The sequence below is a fragment of the Plectropomus leopardus genome, chromosome 11 (genome assembly GCF_008729295.1).
Source record: "Plectropomus leopardus isolate mb chromosome 11, YSFRI_Pleo_2.0, whole genome shotgun sequence".
Taxonomy (NCBI): Eukaryota; Metazoa; Chordata; class Actinopteri; order Perciformes; family Serranidae; genus Plectropomus; species Plectropomus leopardus.
Window position 1 is genome coordinate 17211193 of NC_056473.1, and position 17716 is coordinate 17228908.

At 39.6% G+C, this 17716-nt stretch overlaps 1 protein-coding gene across 1 annotated transcript in view; it reads right to left on the reverse strand.

Moving 5' to 3' along the window:
• cttnbp2 (cortactin binding protein 2) overlaps positions 1-17716 on the reverse strand; it is a 127710-nt gene that overhangs the window by 99667 nt on the left and 10327 nt on the right.

Genomic DNA, 17716 nt, shown 5'->3' on the forward strand with positions numbered 1-17716 from the left:
CTCAGTGTTTATCTCATTTTGGGATCAAACTGTTTAAATGCAGCTACAACTGAGAGGATATTACATGTTTCATTTTCCAGTTTGACCAGAAGTATTTATGGGCAGAAGTAGTCAGCTCATATTGGTGCATTAGCGTCATCATTTCTGCAGAATGGAGCTTTATTCACTGTACTGCCAGGACCTGGGTGTCCAAACCAGCTCTGGCACACAGTCCGGTCCTGCCAAGCAGCCGGATGGTGAGGCGAGAAGCAGCTCTGGTGTGAAACCAGAGGGTCACTGGCACACCGGCAGGGCCAAAGCAGCAGGTACACCCTCTAATCTGTGTCTGTCGTACAGACGAGAGCTGGCACTCTCTCAAACAGTTATTCTCAGCCCCCGTTGCCATTAAGGCCCCGGAGTCTGCAGGATTTCATTCCAACAAATCACCACAGTGGCTGACTCCGCTGATTAGCAGGCCTTCATCAGGGAGGATGAACTAATTAGTGAAATGAGCTGGATGGAATAAAAGCCTGTGTACAGTACAGTCAGGCCTAATGGCACCACAATCAGAACCAATGCCTATTAATGCAAAATGTATAAATATGTTGTATTTGACCTAAAAAAAATGTAGCTTAAGAGGGGTGGTATGACGGTATAAAAAATTAGATACCATCCAAGCCTCATCCATGTTGGAACATGAGACCCTCAAAAAGAGGGGAAATCAAGGGGAGTACACACGAGGTGGTCCAGGAGCTTTGCCTGGGTGATGGTTGGTTCAAGTCTTATTATGGGATGAGATGGGGACAGTTTGACAATCTGCTGTAAGTTGTCGGGCCTTATTACACTTGCTTAAACCACAGAAAGCAGTAGAGGGACACTTTGCCTACATTTGTCTTGCTGCTTTTCTAATGAGGCAACAATGGAAGTTAGCTAACATTAGCACAAACTACTGTACGCTGCTGTTATCAAAACTGAGCGACCGTTTTTTTCAGCTCTAGGTTTTCACGGCTCACCTGCAACAACATGAAGAATGCAAGGTGCTCACAAAAACATTACAAAAAGCCACCCCAGGCTGCTCAAAGGTGCTCCGTCTGACCAGGGTCCAAGTGGGTTTACCGTATTGCAGCCCTTAAAACCAGGAAAAGGTGACACTTAAGATATTACAGTTTCAAAAATTCAAAACTGACATCTAGTCTCAGATTGCAAAATTAATGTAGACACAATGTTGATATATTGCCTCTCCACTGCACTGTGTCAGCAGTAGAGATAGCTTTGGAAGCACCCTTTATCATTCTGCTTTAGTGGGGAAAAAATGCTCTGTATTGTTTGTATTTCTCTTAACCAATCACAAACGCTAAGCCCCTACAAACCAGTAGCACACAGACAGCAGAGGGGAGGAGAATGCTGACTGAAACAGCCAGCCAATAGCAGGCTGATAACCAAAACCTACTTCCCGTGAGTCAGACTAATATGCAGCCTTAAATCTAACTGTGGTTTCAGCATTTTCTTATCGTTTACGCAAGCATGGCAACAATTGATTCATTGATCGACAGAATATCAACAACTTTCTGAGCTGAGTATCAAAAAAAGGCCAACAATCATTGATTCTAGCTTCTTCAATATAATATTGCTGCATTTTTCCATCTCATATCAAACTAAATATCTTGAAAGTTTGGACTGTTGGTCAGACGAAATGAGACAGTACTGACTGAAAAATAATGAAATGACAAGTTGCATCCATAGTTAAAATCAAAGGCAACCAAGCAAGACACTAACTTTCACCTCTACTTATGATTACCTCTTATATGTAACTTTTAATTCTATTTCTTTGATGTGGAAATCTGATTAACCAGTGCGTGAAAAGCATTACTCTACAGCAGCATGTGTATGACAGCACCACTTGATTTCACAAACTTTCCCAGCACCTTAATCACGTACTGTACATATCTTTTACATAATTTGTTCAGGATACTAAAAGAAACAAAATTCAGCTATGTATTGTCCAACAGGTGTGTGACCCGCTGTCCTTTATCCCAAATGTCAGATACAAAATACCTCTGGATGAGAAGCAAATCATATATAAGAGTCCATTTCCTCTGCAAAGAAACCTTGTTTTCTGCATATTTGACCAGAAATTGCTGTCAGGGGCGAGAACAGAGCAGCCAGTGTTTCTAAGGAACGCAATGTCTAGACAAAGCAGTGGCTGTGCTGAAGCACAGCTCACGACCCCCTCAACAACACTTTCTTCACCCACATCAGTCACCACCTCCAGCCCCCCTCCCGGGGCCGAGCACTCTGCTTCACCCTGAACAGAAGAGCATGAAGATCACACCGTGAAGAACATTAAAGCGCAGACGGATGTGAGGGGGGCAGGGTGTTTGTTATCGCCGTTGCCTTGGAGAGGGGATGGTGAATATGAGAAAGGAAAAAAATGCAGATGGAGTGCTGTAGTAGCTGCTGAATGCTTGTAAATTTAATTGCTTTCGCTACAATGCATTACTGTGAAGCCAACAGGGAGAGCGAGTCGTGCTGGAGGGAGGTGTAATCGATTAATGGCTGAAACGGAAAAGGAGGTAGAAGCCCTTATTCCCACACTGACTCAACTAAAACCTCAAGCACTCAGCAGTATTACAACGTGATGCTTAAAACTACTGTGAACATGCTGGGAAATTCCAGCATTCATTCATTTAGCTGTTTCGCTTTGACTGAAGCAAATCCCTCCAGATTCACTTATTCACACAGACAGTTTTCTATCAGACAACAAAGTCACGTATTTATAGGCGCTATACCAAAGTCTGGTACTTTAACAAATAATATATGAAATGGGCAGTGTACCACATAGGAGAACAGTTGGTGGAATTTAGGGACTGTTACTGTGGATTATGACCACAGAGCTACACCACATTTTGGATCCCTATATGACAAAGGGGAATTATAAGAAATAATCTTTGTGCATAGTAATTTTGGCATTATTACAAAAACATTTTGAGGATGATATATCAGCTTTGGGAATATGGGCTTGCTATAGCAAATTTGGGAATTTTAATTAATGCATTTTGGTTGTGTTATGACAAATTATATCGAACAACAGAAATTCAGGATTACTACACCAACTGTGATATTTTGAGCTGTTTTAACGAGTAACACATTTTGGGTGTAAATTGAAAAATATTGTGTTCTATACACCAAATTTGGCTGATTTGCAGCCAGGTTTTTCCCAGAGTGGCCACTCGCAGTATTGCAGTAAAAAATCCCCTGCAACCCAAATAAATATGCCTATTAAAGAGATGTCTGTAAACCTGCTGACAGGACCCCTTGGACTTCAAACAGTCAATTATTTATCTTTCTTTTCTTATTTTTGAGCCATGGTAGTTTTATATCTGTAAACTTTCCTGGCACCAAGAAAAACTGCTTAAAAATATGTGACGTTATTACAATGTAAAGTCTATGAGACTGAGCAGAGGAGCGGTGGACTGTGATTATTCTACACAGCATGCACGGGAAGGAAATACAATAAAATATAATTGAAAACATTGGCAACGCTATTTGCAAATTGCTTTGAAACTTCTGTCTGGACTTTGGGTGGAGGGACGTTGCCACTGATTTACAAAGAAAAATCAGGAAAATGGGAGCAACGTTGGTACTTGTCATGTGGCACAAAATCATTTTATCTTCACTATCTTGTTTTGAAAATCGAAGGAAGCGAAAATCGCAAATGAAAATAATAAAATCTGATTAATGTCACAGCCCTACAGCAAAGCCAACAGAAAATAAAATAAAAGACATTTATATCACGATACATTAAAATTTCACCGACTCTACGTGGATAGCACTTCAAAATGCGGCGCTAAAGCTCAGAGTCAACAGAGCGCAGACTAAGGAAAAAGTCTCTTGTAATTAATGTTATCGTTTTGTTACTGTAACTTATTAATAAACATCAATGTCTGCACATCATTTCATGACAGTCTGTCTAATAGCTGCTGGTATTTTTCAGTCTGGACCACAGTGGCAGACCGACACTGCCATCCCCACAGCGCCGCCATTAGCACAGCGAAAAAACGTCATATCGCTGGTTCCGTCTCTTACAGCCTGTAATCACCTGGCTTCAGCCCACAAACCCACACAATTGACATCTTGGCCTCCATTTTGTAATGACTCAGAGTCGTTCTTTGACATTTAGATGAGAGCGTCCCGTCCACTCACAGCCTCTCACACACCTCCTCCCATCATTTCACACAAGTTGAGACTCAGTCGCCATCTTCCTGTCACACGAGCTCCACGGATCTGCTTCTTGGCAAACGCCATCGTGACACACATACAGTACATTCAGCTGAGGTGTTAGACTACACCGAGATCGAGTGGGTGGTTCAGTTCATTTTGCTCAAGGGCACTTCAACAGTGAAGAGACTGAACGTTTTAACCTGTTCAATAACAGCTGCAGGCTGAGAAGACCCTGAAGTGCACCTTTACCAGGACTCTCTCTTCCCTTTTCTGTCTATTTTAAGGCAACAGCAACATTTAGGATGAATAAATCATAAAAAGATGAATACTTCTGAGCAAAAACAGTGAAATGTGATGATTAAAATTACTCAGAAGGCATTAAAAGCAGCTTTACTTGCAGGCAATTTGCTTTCCTCATCAGAATATTATTTTCAAATTAATTGTGGTAACTTAATAATTATGACACTGTATTGCCGGTGTTCATTTTTTTTTTTTTTTTTTTCAAAATTAAAACCACATTTCCCATTAAGTCCTGACCTAAAAGGGGAAACTGCTCCCTCATTTGCTGTCACTGAGGAAAGATAAGCATGTAGTGATATTGTATATCCACTAGTTGGTCTTAAAATTACATCTTCTTTAGCTAAACTTTACTTTGAAAGAAAGGCCATCTCGTCCTGTTTTATGACAAACCAGAGTTCCCTTCGAATCAAAATGGTGATTTATGGCGATTGCACATGGACCAATACTGAATTTAATGCCACTACTGATAACATTTACTAGTTTAACCATACACTGGTCAATAATTTTCCCTTTTCCCTTTTCATGAACACATATCATAAACACACATTTGTGAGAAATTCCTTATATTTGGTTAATATAGAATTGTGAAGACGCTGAAATATCAATGATAAGCTAATTTATTGGGATTAATGGTTATTATTTAAATTCATAACACAACCAGAAAGCAATAAATGGAGAATATCGTTACGATTGGGGATGTCACAGAAACCGATTACTGAATGTCAAAATTCTGAAAACGTAACATTATTCATTTATCTCCACAACTGTAGGCTCATCGGAGAACATCCTGTCAGACTCCACAGTGATCAACAGTATTATCAGTCCTGATATTTCCATGTATGTATTCTATTGCAGTACTTTGAAACATCTCAGAATTGGTTAAAAAAAAATTATACCGATATAATTCCTTTCATCAAATATATGATGTAATAACTTTAAATATAATGTATTAACAGTACTAAGTATTGTTTTTTATTTCATTAAAGATGTAAATTATTATTATTATGTTAAAATCACTACCTTTACCACAAAAGGCAAAAAAATCTAATTTACAAGATTATTTCTCTCTCTCTCTCTCTCTCTCTCTCTTAAGTCAATTTTAGTAGTCAAAACCCTTACTGTACTGATTTTTTTTGCATTAAGATACACAAATCTTTTTCTCAACGAGCAGAATGTCAAAGGGTTAATATTCTGTAGGTTATATATCAATATATAATACGTTTTTATTTGCCAAACAAATCTCATGAACCCACACAGACTGCTAATGTAAGATCAAAGTAGATCATCAGGGATTAATAATAAAATACAAATTAAAGTGAAATGCTCCTAATATAGGGACTGTGTGTTTTGGTCGATGGGATATATTCGTATTTTTTTTGTTTTTTAACCATGGTATCAAATTTTGTATCAAGAATTGTGTGATTTCACTGGTATTGGTATCGACTACTAAATATCTGGTGATATGCCTGCTTAGAATTAACCCTTTAAATTCTTCTGGTAAAAACGTTAATTTGTTAAACGTGATGTTGAGCTGTTAAATAGCTATAAAAAATTTTTAAAAATCATGAAAAGTTTCCAATAAGTCATACTGCATTTTAGTGCCGCTCATGACACCACTACAAACGTCGGTATCATAGCAGGTGTTAATTTGTGAATGTGTTTTAATTGCATCTTTTCTCATTTCTACCACAGCTATTAGCAGTTAAGTTTTATTGGCTGTTCTCTCTCTGAGCTTCTCATCCTCCTGCTTCAGCTGGAAAACTCCCACGCTCCTCTCTGCTGCCTCCGGCTGCAGCGGCAGCAGCAGCAGCAGGAGAGAAGCAGGTTAACAGGCTGCACAGATAACCCACAAATATTGTTTTAGGTAGAAAAAAATACAGAAGACAGGAGAGTGGTTGCTGAAAAGATGAAAAAAAAAATTAAACAACGGGGTGTCATATTTTTAGTGCTCCCCTCTCTCTCTCTCTCTCTATGGTAACCTGAAGTCGGCCACTCACAGCTGCTGCTCTCATTCTGCTCCAGCTGAACACCCACACTATTACATGGTGTGTGTGAGAAACACACACACACAAACACACACACACACTTAACGGCACTGTGCATGAGTGTGTAAATTGATGTGAGAGGGTGACAGAGAAATGTGTATTCACAGTATGTGTGTGTTCAAGTATAATGTTCCTATATCACATATAATACAGCTGGTGCTACACAGCAACCTGCCGCTGGTATGAAGTTGACAGCAACATGTATACAGAAACATGATTTTTTATTTAACCATTTGTTTATTATCCAAGGCTGCACTTTGCAGTGGTGTGGAATTGGACAGTATCATATTGATCTATTATGAAATTTTAAAAACACATTTCAACATAATGCAGTACAGTAGAACAGAACCTCTGAACTAAACACCTCTGAATAAAAACGGCACATTATAAACTCATTAAAGGAAAAATATGTGGCTGAGCTGTTGTACTGGATTACATACATTTTGGAAGTTTACCTTAAAAAAAAGTGGACAGAAAGTGTTTTTCATGCGATATAGACCTGTGAATGAGTACAGGGTTTTAAGTGATGATTTTCATCTTTACTTTTTGGATTGATCAATATGTCATTAAGTCATCATAGCGCAGGAAAAAAGAATGAAAAAGCCCATGGTGATGTCTTCAAAAGGCTTGTTTTGTCCGACCAATAGTCCAAAATCTAAATATATTACATTTACAATCATTTAAAAGAAAGAAACAGCTTTCACATTTGTGAAGTCTGTCAAATCACTGTTCAGCGATAAAAATAATCAAATTAATTTCTGTTTCATTCGTTGAGGAATACATGTGGCACAAATCTATTAAATATCTCTGCGGTTCCTTTTGGTGCAATCAATGTATGGGACTATATGACATGTTTTGTACCCTTGAGATGATCAAATATTCAGTTCACTGGATCAGCTTAAATCAGGCACTCCTGTCTGGTAAAATAATTTATTTCTCAACTGTATCTTTTCTGCAAAATCTATATTGTGATCTTATCATGGCAGAACATCTATCATGATAGAAGATTTCACAAACATCTCCAACCCATTTCCAAAGCTTGCAAACAGTGTTTATTTTGTCAGCAAAGATTTTGGTGACAAGTATTCACTGATTTTATGGCTAAAATTAAAACAGCATTTGACTGACTAAATCTTGAATTTAACAGCTAAAATGTGAGTTTAAACCAACTAAAGTAAGCAACTAAGACTGATAAAATTACAATTGCTTATTGACTGCTTTTTACTTCACATTTTGCAACATTACAGAGAAGACGGACAGCTGTATTCATTAGAACTTATGTGATTATCTCTCCGTCAGTATATGTTTGTTATAATTACCACCTACTGTGTGCCACCTGCGATCTGCCTCGATTACAGACAGACAGACAGACCAACCGACTGACCGCCAGAAAAATATCAGATCAGGTCTTCATTTAGTTCAGTTTCACAGCTCTCACAAGATTTAAATACTTTCTACAAACACAAAGTCCTTCACACACACACACACACACACACACACACACACACACACACACACACACACACACACACACAAAGAATTTGTCCACATCCAAACTCTATTGTGCTCAGTGTTCAGAGGTTTTGCTCCAGTAACTCCTTCATACAGGATCAGGTAAGACAAGTACAGTTAGCTTCTTCTGTTTGTATCACCGTCTCTCCTTTCATTCCCCACCTCTTCACATGGAGCTGACATGTGTGTGTGTGTGTGTGTGTGTGTGTGTTTGCTCTCAACCCACATCAAACAGCAGCCATGTCATTAAATCAACAGGCAGAGAGACCCTGAGGTAGAGAGTGAAAGATGGCGAGAGGGAAAAGTGGAACAGGGAGATTTTGGGCTGAGCTGCTGAATGAAACACTTCCGTACAAAAGGAAAAAACAAATTAACAGGAAGAAGGAGCAAACTTGAGGATGAAGACCAGAGCAGAAAGACAGAAATAAGATTAAAAAATTATTTAATATACAATGATACAAATATTCTCATTTTTGAAATGAATGAGAATGTTTTTTATCGGGCTGACGATTTCCTCTCATTGAATAGGCAGTTGCCAATAGGTCCAAAAAAGGCTTTTGAAGGATATATTTTTCGAAAAAGGACCCTTTTCATGTGAAAGGTTGTAATAAAGGTTTCAAAAATTGCGTAATGAATAATCAATTTAATTTAAAACAGTTCCTTTATTTTTCATAGTGAAGATTTCTTTTTTTTCCTGGCACACAAGGAGGAATGAACAACAACAAAAACAAAACAATAAAAATCAGCGATATAGGCATCGGCCAAATTGTTATTTTAAACAAACTTATCTACACAGACTTTCATAATTGTTGTGTCCCTATCATAAATTTAATATCTTTGGACAAAACCAGTGATTTTTCACTTTTCACATACTTGGACTAAACAATTAATCGAATAATTGCAAAATAATCATCAGATTTACTGATGAACACAACTTTTAGCTTTTAACTTAATAATCACATGATTTCCATCCAAAATACAGTAAATAACTAACAGCACTGTGGGTGTTTTTTAAAGCACCAAGCAACCAGAACAACCTGATTCTTTATTCCTAACGAGCTCGGTTTTATTTTTGACCCAGAAACACAAAAACATACATTAAGGTGTCTGAATTTAGAAGAAAATCCTGCATTCCCTGTGCGAGGAGACAGACTGGGGTTAGGGGTTCGATTCTCACTGGGGCCACCCCTGATATCAGCCCTGTGAGGCACTTAAGATAAAAGCCTCCACCGAACGTTATGTGTTATATAATCATGTGAAGAATGAAGAGAGAATGGAGGCTGAGAAGTGAAATATAGGCCTATATAAAGGGGGGGGGGGTTACAGTCAGAGAGAGAGAGAGGATTAAGAGAGAAAGAGAGCGAGAGGGATGGTTGCTATGACCTACTTCCTGAGCACTTCACCAATCGCTTCGTTTCACAGTGAAGATTTTTGCATGCACAGGACACACACACAGTGAGCACACACACCTCCTGCACACGTATACTATATAAATACACAAAAACAGGATGAAAGAATGCGCAATAAGGAGCCCCACTGTGCAGAAAGAGGCTTAATTACATACTTTCAGTGGTCCAACAAACACAAAAAGAAGGCTAGTTTCACGTGCATTAAGGAACCCTAAGGTTATCGTAAAGGTGGAATAATAAATCACATTGCAAAAATGGTCTTCAGGCACTCTAACACAGCGAGGAGAAAGGGTAAATTATGTAAAAGCCTCTATTCAGTCTGGGATATTAATGGCTTAAAATGGCGGCAAGTTTCGACAACAGTGTCCTCTGATAAAAGATGAATTTATACACAATACGTATTAATATTGACATAATAATACAATGAGTATATTAAAATAATCGCTATGAAAATTAGATGTTTTTTTACTGAAACATCACTGCATTTCCTGTACAGTGTAGAGTTTTATTTCTGTTTAATAAGGAAAATAGCTGTGACAATATTACTTTATAACAATTTGTGGGTTTTCCATTGTGTATTATTTATTTTATTTATTTATTTATTTGTTTGTGCCTTATACCATCGTATACTGTACACCCCAGTGAAGTTTCAGGAAGGTATGAAGGTATGATTTATTACATACAGCCCAAGCCCAGCCGATACCTAACCAGATGGTAACCATAGCATTGTTGAAACTTTAAGAAAGTTTTTACATATCTGCTACATAAAAATGCATGAACAGTGCAATTAAGAATGTTTTAATAATTATGGATTATGGAGTTTTTAGTCAACTTCTTATATGAAACCTGGTTATACAGAGGTATCAGATTTGAAAGCCCCTCTGAAACAGACTGAAAAAAGGTTTTTTAAAGTCTTTTTTTTCTCCAATTCATCTTGCATGTCACTGGACTGTGGGAGAAGGCCAGACAACCCACAGAAAACCCTCACTAACATGGGGGGAATGTGCAAAAACTGCCCCACAGCCGGTGGGTTTGAACTCAGCCTCACCATGCTGCCCTCTCATATGAATGGAAAATGCAATAGGAAAAGACCTGAGGTTTAAAAAAAAAAATTAGTGCAGACTAAATGCTTGAATCAATGAATAAAAATAAGTAAATAAATAAACAAAACAACTGTCTGTTTTATCAATATGAAAATAATCCAGCTCACATGTATTATACATGCATACAAACACACACACTCAGACATGCTCTTTCAACTCTGAGACAGTCCACCCCCATGGGAATGGTCTCGTCTTTTGCATTGACTGACAGCACTTCAAAAACCGCCCCACCAAAAAAATAAAAAGACTGTCATAAGAAACAGGCTTTCCAGAGACAAGCGGGCTGTACCACTTCCCCTAAAATGGGGAGGCTGGTGCTGGCTTGGGAGTGCAATTGACTGAGTCTTTTTACTCTCATTCCTAAGTGTCATGTCAGTGAAACACGAGCCTGGGAGCCTGTGAACAGTCCGGGTTAGGGGGTCTGGTTGCTAAGCGACCGAGCGATCAGAGACGGATGCTGATTGGCTTGTGTGTCTATGTGTATCTGGAGAGAGGGTTAACCCAAGACGTGTAGACCTGATTTTGGACCGTGGAAAGAGAGGAAAGAGCGGAGGACAGACAGAGATGGGGCTTTCTTTCATGTTTTAACTGAATGTAAAATATTCTGCATTATAATTGCACATTTAGACATTGCAAATATTGATGATTTGTGCTCTTTGTGTGGAGATTTTAAACCAGATTGTTGTTCCAAACACTCTTAAAGTAAAGAGCAAAAAACCTCAGAAATAGAGGTTTTTCAACTGACAATCAGGCTACACACACGCTGACAGAAAAAAAAAATACTTTTCCTGGTTGAAGGGGCTTTCTTCTCATCCCAATTCTATTCCCAATATCTTCAAAACCTCCCAAAAAAAGATGGGTCAGGTAGGGATGATGATAATATTGCTCAGTATTTTGTTCGGTTTGAATAAAATGAAAAGATTATTTCCCTTGATTTGAAGGGTCACAAATTTGCACAGCACATGGTTGAACTCATCAGGGGAAGCTTTCTAAAGCATCCCTCTCTATCTTGTGGCTCACAGAGTGCACTGTGATTTTTTAATATATTTCGGATTAGCTGTGCAAGCCCAAAGAGAGGGAGAGACACAGCAAAAGGAGGACAGAAATTCAAAGATTTATGTGGAAGAAGAGAGAGACTGCTAGAAAGACAGTAATGGTGAGTAATGAGCTGCCGAACTGTCTGTCCAAAGAGATAAGAAGAGAGATAGACACAAAGAAGTGACAGGGAGCCACACTGAGAGAGGACAGGGCATCCAAAAAACACAAAGATTTACGGGAACAAAAAGGAGATGAGCGGCGATAAGGAAGACAGACAATGCTGAGTGTTTGTGGCTGAGGGAGAGCTGGAAAAGCCCAGCAACAGGGCATGCCTTAAATAGCTAGATGGTTGGAGATAACATGATGCTGGAGAAAGCCTGATGGCTCGGGGCATGTGTTGTGTTGTGCTAAGCATGTACGAGCACAGTGCTGACAGCAGCTCCATGGGCTTAGTCATATGGCAGATCACATGACCACCCTCTGAGGAAGCCTGTCTGGCCACTGGTGAGCAGGAACGGCAATCGCCCACCTGGATTCCCAAACATGACCATCTGTGGGGACGTTACCCCGGTCCACCTTAAAAGCAACACTCTTTCCGTAGAGTTTATTCAGGAGTGAATGCAGTGAATGTTAATAATAGGCTTGGTGGTATGGTGGTATGTCATTTTTCATACCTTTCTGAGATTTTACCATAGAAGGTAAATGACAATTTTGTGCTTTTACCCAAATTTTTCCTCGCTGCACACAGGAGCTTTTGGTCTACCGCAGCCTCGAGCAGTAAGTTTGATTGTGTTACTGCTTGAATTTGGCGTTTTAAGTATGTAATTGATATGCTCAACACTTCATGCTCATGGGAGACTGCCTCTTAGTGTCTGTATGTGAATGGACTGTAACATTCATGTACAGCTACAGCAGTTTCACTGACTGGTATCATAGTGTCCATTTCATTGGCCTTCCACTGATTACTCCTTGCCAATTAATTCATCCCAACAAGTCATTTTCACAAAAGCACAGAAAATTCAATCTGGACTTCTCCATCTGTATGATCACTCTCCCACTGAGACCAAAACACACAGAGCAAAACTGCCCAACAGTTAGAAATTGTCTGACCAACTGTCCAGGATGTCTTACAGTACAGTGTCTCTGAGTTCTAGTATGCTTACATTATTGTTTTTAGAAGTGAACTACTGACCTGGTGATGTTTGTGCCTTGCTCTGCCCACATCACTGATTGCAGTAATAGAACTGCACTGACTGAGTGGTAAGTTGTCATTACCTGCACCAAGGAGTTACGCTTTCAGTTTGGTCTGTCTGTTTGTCTGCAGGATAACAGAAAAACTACAAGCATGGCTGTCAATGAACTTGAAAGGTTGTAATATGGACCAAGGAAGAACCCATACATGTTGAAGTGGATGTGAATCAAAGAATGGATACACAAAGGGTCTTTCATTTTTCTGAACATGGCATGATTGGGCCTCAGAGGAGGTCTGCGTTCTTATAGTGTCCTTCCAGTAATAACTTGTAACGCAAACCCCAATGGGAATGAGTGCTGAAGCTTTACAGCCCTACATACACTTAAAGTATATTTTAGCTTCCGTTAGCTCATTGTTTTGTAGGCTTGGGCAGTATCACAGTATTCTGGTGCTCCAGGGTATTTAGAAATCCCAAAAGTATATTTTTTAATACCATCAAAAATACAGGCACTCCTCTTTCTATTAAACTTGTTGTATGTAGTGCACAGCACGCACCACCAGAGCTCAGTCTCTGGTTTCTGCTGGTGGAACAGGCAGCCAAACTGAAAGACAAATGTTTTTCTCAGAAGATGGTGGAGTGCAAACTAAGCTAAAAGGAGAGCACTTACTCATCTACTGCTCATAAGCAATTTCATTGCCAACTGGTGGCCATTTTTTTCAGTGGCTTCCAAGTATTTACTTCTTGTCAGTGTGGGAATGGCAGAGGGTAAAAGATCTTTCATGAGGTTCTGATTTTCTTCTTTCATCAGCACTGAAGAGGCTCTATACATTGTGCCTTTGTAAAACTAATTCTTTGTGTGAGTGAGAAATTACCACTGGCCATCGGCCAAAGGCTTAGTCTTGATTGTGGCTGGCGAGTTCCTCCACTTTGACTTAGTCAGCTCCTCAGACATTACTCAACTAAAATCTACCGTTTGTAAAACAGTGTAAGCTGCTCCATCATTTTGGAAATGCATCTTCCACCTTTAACTTGTCAAGCCAAACACAAGAGTTTCCTTCCTGCTATGCTTCCTGCTTCCTCCAAATGCCCTCTGAAAAGCTCTTGGCGCAGAAGAATGGGTGACTTGTGTAGCTGGAGGCCACGGTAATCATGTGATATCGCTGTCGTTTGGCTAATCTGCCCACAGCCTCTTTTCTTTTTCTTCAGGATGAAACCTGATACGGCAGCTCAGCCAGCTTTAGCCACACGCTAATTAATCTGCGGCACCAAAGCCTCTTAATAATACTCCAATGCCACAAACAATCGTTGTAGTCAAGCCAAGCCCTGGACGTTTGGTCCAAGCTCTTGGTGTGGGAGCAGTAAAGTGGGGAGAATTGGTAGATAAAAAGGACCAGAACTAAAACTGCCAGGGCTGAGGGTTCAGTTCCCTGTTCAGCTCTGTGTAACTGTGCCACTGCAAGGTGCTTTGGAAATGCTGATTATTAAAACTGGTTAGCTTGATTTGTGCTTTGATTATGCAGTGACATTGACAGCCCTGCAGCTGGTGGCCAGATGATGCTTTTTTTCTGGCTCTTTTGGGGGTTTGGATAGAGAACTGGAAAGCGAGTGGATGGGGGAGTCGGCTTAATCCTCTCTGTCACACTGTCCCGCTTTGTCAGAGACGATATCAGGCCTCCATTTTTCACTCTGTGTTTGCATCTCATCCACCCTCAGTCGCCTTCGCTGTGTTTCGAACAGACGATCTGGACTTCTCACTCTCGATATATCTTTCTTAACTCTGCCTCTGTCTGATTTCCCTTCCTCTTCTTCATTCCCTGTCCCTCCCCTGCCTGCCTTTCTCTCTCGGATGGGGCTTATCACCAACAGAACAAACAAGCTCATTGTGTCTTGTGAGACCCATCAGGGCTGCAGAGAGAAGGCCTATTTCATTGAAACCTGGATAGGATATCCATCCACAGGGGAGATGGGAGGCCTACAGGGATTCTTGATGCCAGCAGAAAACAAGGGTGAAGTGGTGGTGAGGGCGGGACACAAAAACAAGTAACAGAAACACAAAGAAACAGAGACGAGCTGACATTGGGCCACAGATCGTCTTGAATTTAAAGAGAGGGAGGTAGTAAAAATGAAAGATGAAGCAGGACAGATGAAAAAGACAGCAAACAAGAAGGACGGAAAGTATAAAGATTCAAATGACCGTCTGAAGCCAACACTGCGATGTCAAGCGACAAAGAGAGTCTTTTCAAGTGCCTCTCAATATCAGTAAGGTGGATGAGTGTAAAGCCACACAATAGGCCCCATATCAGGAACAAAATACATGCATGCTGAACAGCTTGCCAACAACAAAAAAAACTCAACAGCAACAGCAACACCTACATAACAACCAAAAGGTCACTGGATTGATCCCTGCAACATGTGTAGTGTGTTTGAATTGCAACAGAGCGAGACACTAAGACTCTGCTTTTAATTTCAGAGATTCACCTACAAATCTTAAAGGGATACTTCACTGATGTTTAACCAGCTTTGCATCAAAACAATGTGGGTTTTATGTGTGGCTGAAGTGTGGTAGACTTCCCTCCATCTAATCAGTGCCTAGATATCCCCCCTTCCCCCAAAACCGAAACTCGGCCAAATAATGCATTTTATATCATTTGGCCGAGTTTCGCTGGCCACCTATGCCGCTTCCACCACAAATACAAAGAGTATGCGGCTGATGAAGAGACTTACCTCGAACCCCCTCTCTGTCTCTCAAGCTCAGACCGAAATCTCATAAAATGATAAAACTAGGCAGTGCTCATCAAAGTGAAAACGGGGCTAAAAAAAAAAAACAGATCAAACCGTGAAACGAAGCAGCACTGATCAAAAATAAGTAACGGTTTTGTTGCAGGTTCCTTGTATCAAAAGCTTCAGATATATGTTTTAGCTTACCGTTTAACACAACATACAAATTGTGATAATGAGCTTCATAAAAATATTGAATTGACTATTCTAGTTAGTAAGTCCACTGTTTCAACAATCACCAGCTCCAATTAGGTCGAAATATATCCTTAATTCACCAGTTAGATGTAAAAACACATTACAAATGTATTACTTGCCACGGTCTCTGTCATTGCTGGCCGCCGGCTGTTTAAAGTCCCGTAACTCATCCCTTCACCACTAGGCGTGTCTTTCAGCTCAGCTGCCTGTTCCACCAATAGAGACCAGAGTCTGAGCTCTAGTGGTGCGTGCTGTGCACTACATACAATAGAGATAGGACGAGGAGCACCTGCATTTATGACAGTAGTGAAAAAGTACCTTGGAGATTTTTAAACATCCTGATATACTTTGATACTGTGATACTGCTCAAGCCTACGACACAGACATTTTTCTCTGATCATGTAGCACAAGTTTAAAAGTATCTGCATCTCTCTACTGCACAGACAGTCTAGTTTTACGTGAGGTCTCTTTATATCGTTGAAAAGCTAAATGTTTGATAAGAACATCTCTTCCTCCCTGGAGTCCTAACATTGAATGAGTTGCACATTAACAGCCTATTAAAAAAAAAGCCTGAGCGGACAGTCTTAAAGTGGAACGTGGACAAACTGAGGCGCCACTGCTGACCTAAATACAGGACTGCAGAGAGAGGGGGGCATGCAAGTGTTTGTTCGGAAATAACTCGGCGTCCCTGCCCCTGCAGATGAGCGACCTCTAATGTGAGGGCCAGACCGTTTCTCCGGGACGCCACAAAGTCATCACCTGTGCAGCATCAGTATTCAGTAACCACAGATCAATGCATTATCCATCTAAACTCATCCCAACGTTCATTTCTTTACCATTATGTTGGCAGTATAATACACACATCAAAATCACTTCAATCACAGAGGACAGTAAAGTTAAGACATGTCTTTTGACTTCACATTTGGCAATGTTTTTTTCAAAGATAAGAACAGGTCATAATTTTCAAAATCCTCAGATCTAATAATCTGTCATTCTGTTCATACTTGTACTCAGAGAAACATATTTAGTTACATTAATACATGCATTCAACTTTTTTTTCCATCACTCAACAGATTTTTAATGAGAGTATTTGTTAAGTATTCTGTACGTAACACTAATTACTAACAATAACTAACTATTAATACTGCTCAAAAATTCATAACAAAAAAATCCTGAATTATAAACATAAATACATATTTAAAAAAAAAAAAACATCAAAATAGAGCTTGTTCATTAAAAAAAAAATCCCAGGGAAGGATCCCCTTGGATCCGCCCTACTGAGGTTCGGGTTAAGCCTCCTATGCCCTCAAATTCTAGAAACAACCCTGGTCCTACAGATATGCTGTTAAGATTACTGATTTGTGTTCCCAACAGGTTTGGAAATTGGCCTTGGAACAAGGAAAAGTTATTCAGTTATTTAGGTTCTAGAGCTCTATAGCATTCTGCATTTCAAACTACTCAAAAGTAGAAATGTTGTCTTTGGGTGTCAAAACAAGTTTGAGTGCCAAAATCTGTCCTTACAAAGTTCTCTCCTTTTAAGTTTTCGAATATATTAATTAATTTTACTTGTTAAAATTCTGTGATTGTGCAGAATTCTGCCAAATGTGAAGATATTTTATCAGTGTTATCTCCTACAGTTCCAAGTATTGAGGATCTATAGGACAAACAATACTTCTTAAAATCACTGACACATAACAAAACGTTCAAAACATTGAGAAACAAAAAGCTACTGTTAACTAGCCAGTTTTATTTTTCGAACAGAGTTGACTTCTTCAGGGTGGTAGAATTATAATTGACTATCTTCAAAAGTCACATGCTTTAGCAGTGTTCACACGGAGACAGAGCTGAAAACTTTCCTTTGTATTTCAGACTAAAACTTCCTGGCTAAATGCACATAAAAACAATTTCACCTTTTATTCAAGCAGCATCCTCCTAACTGGTTT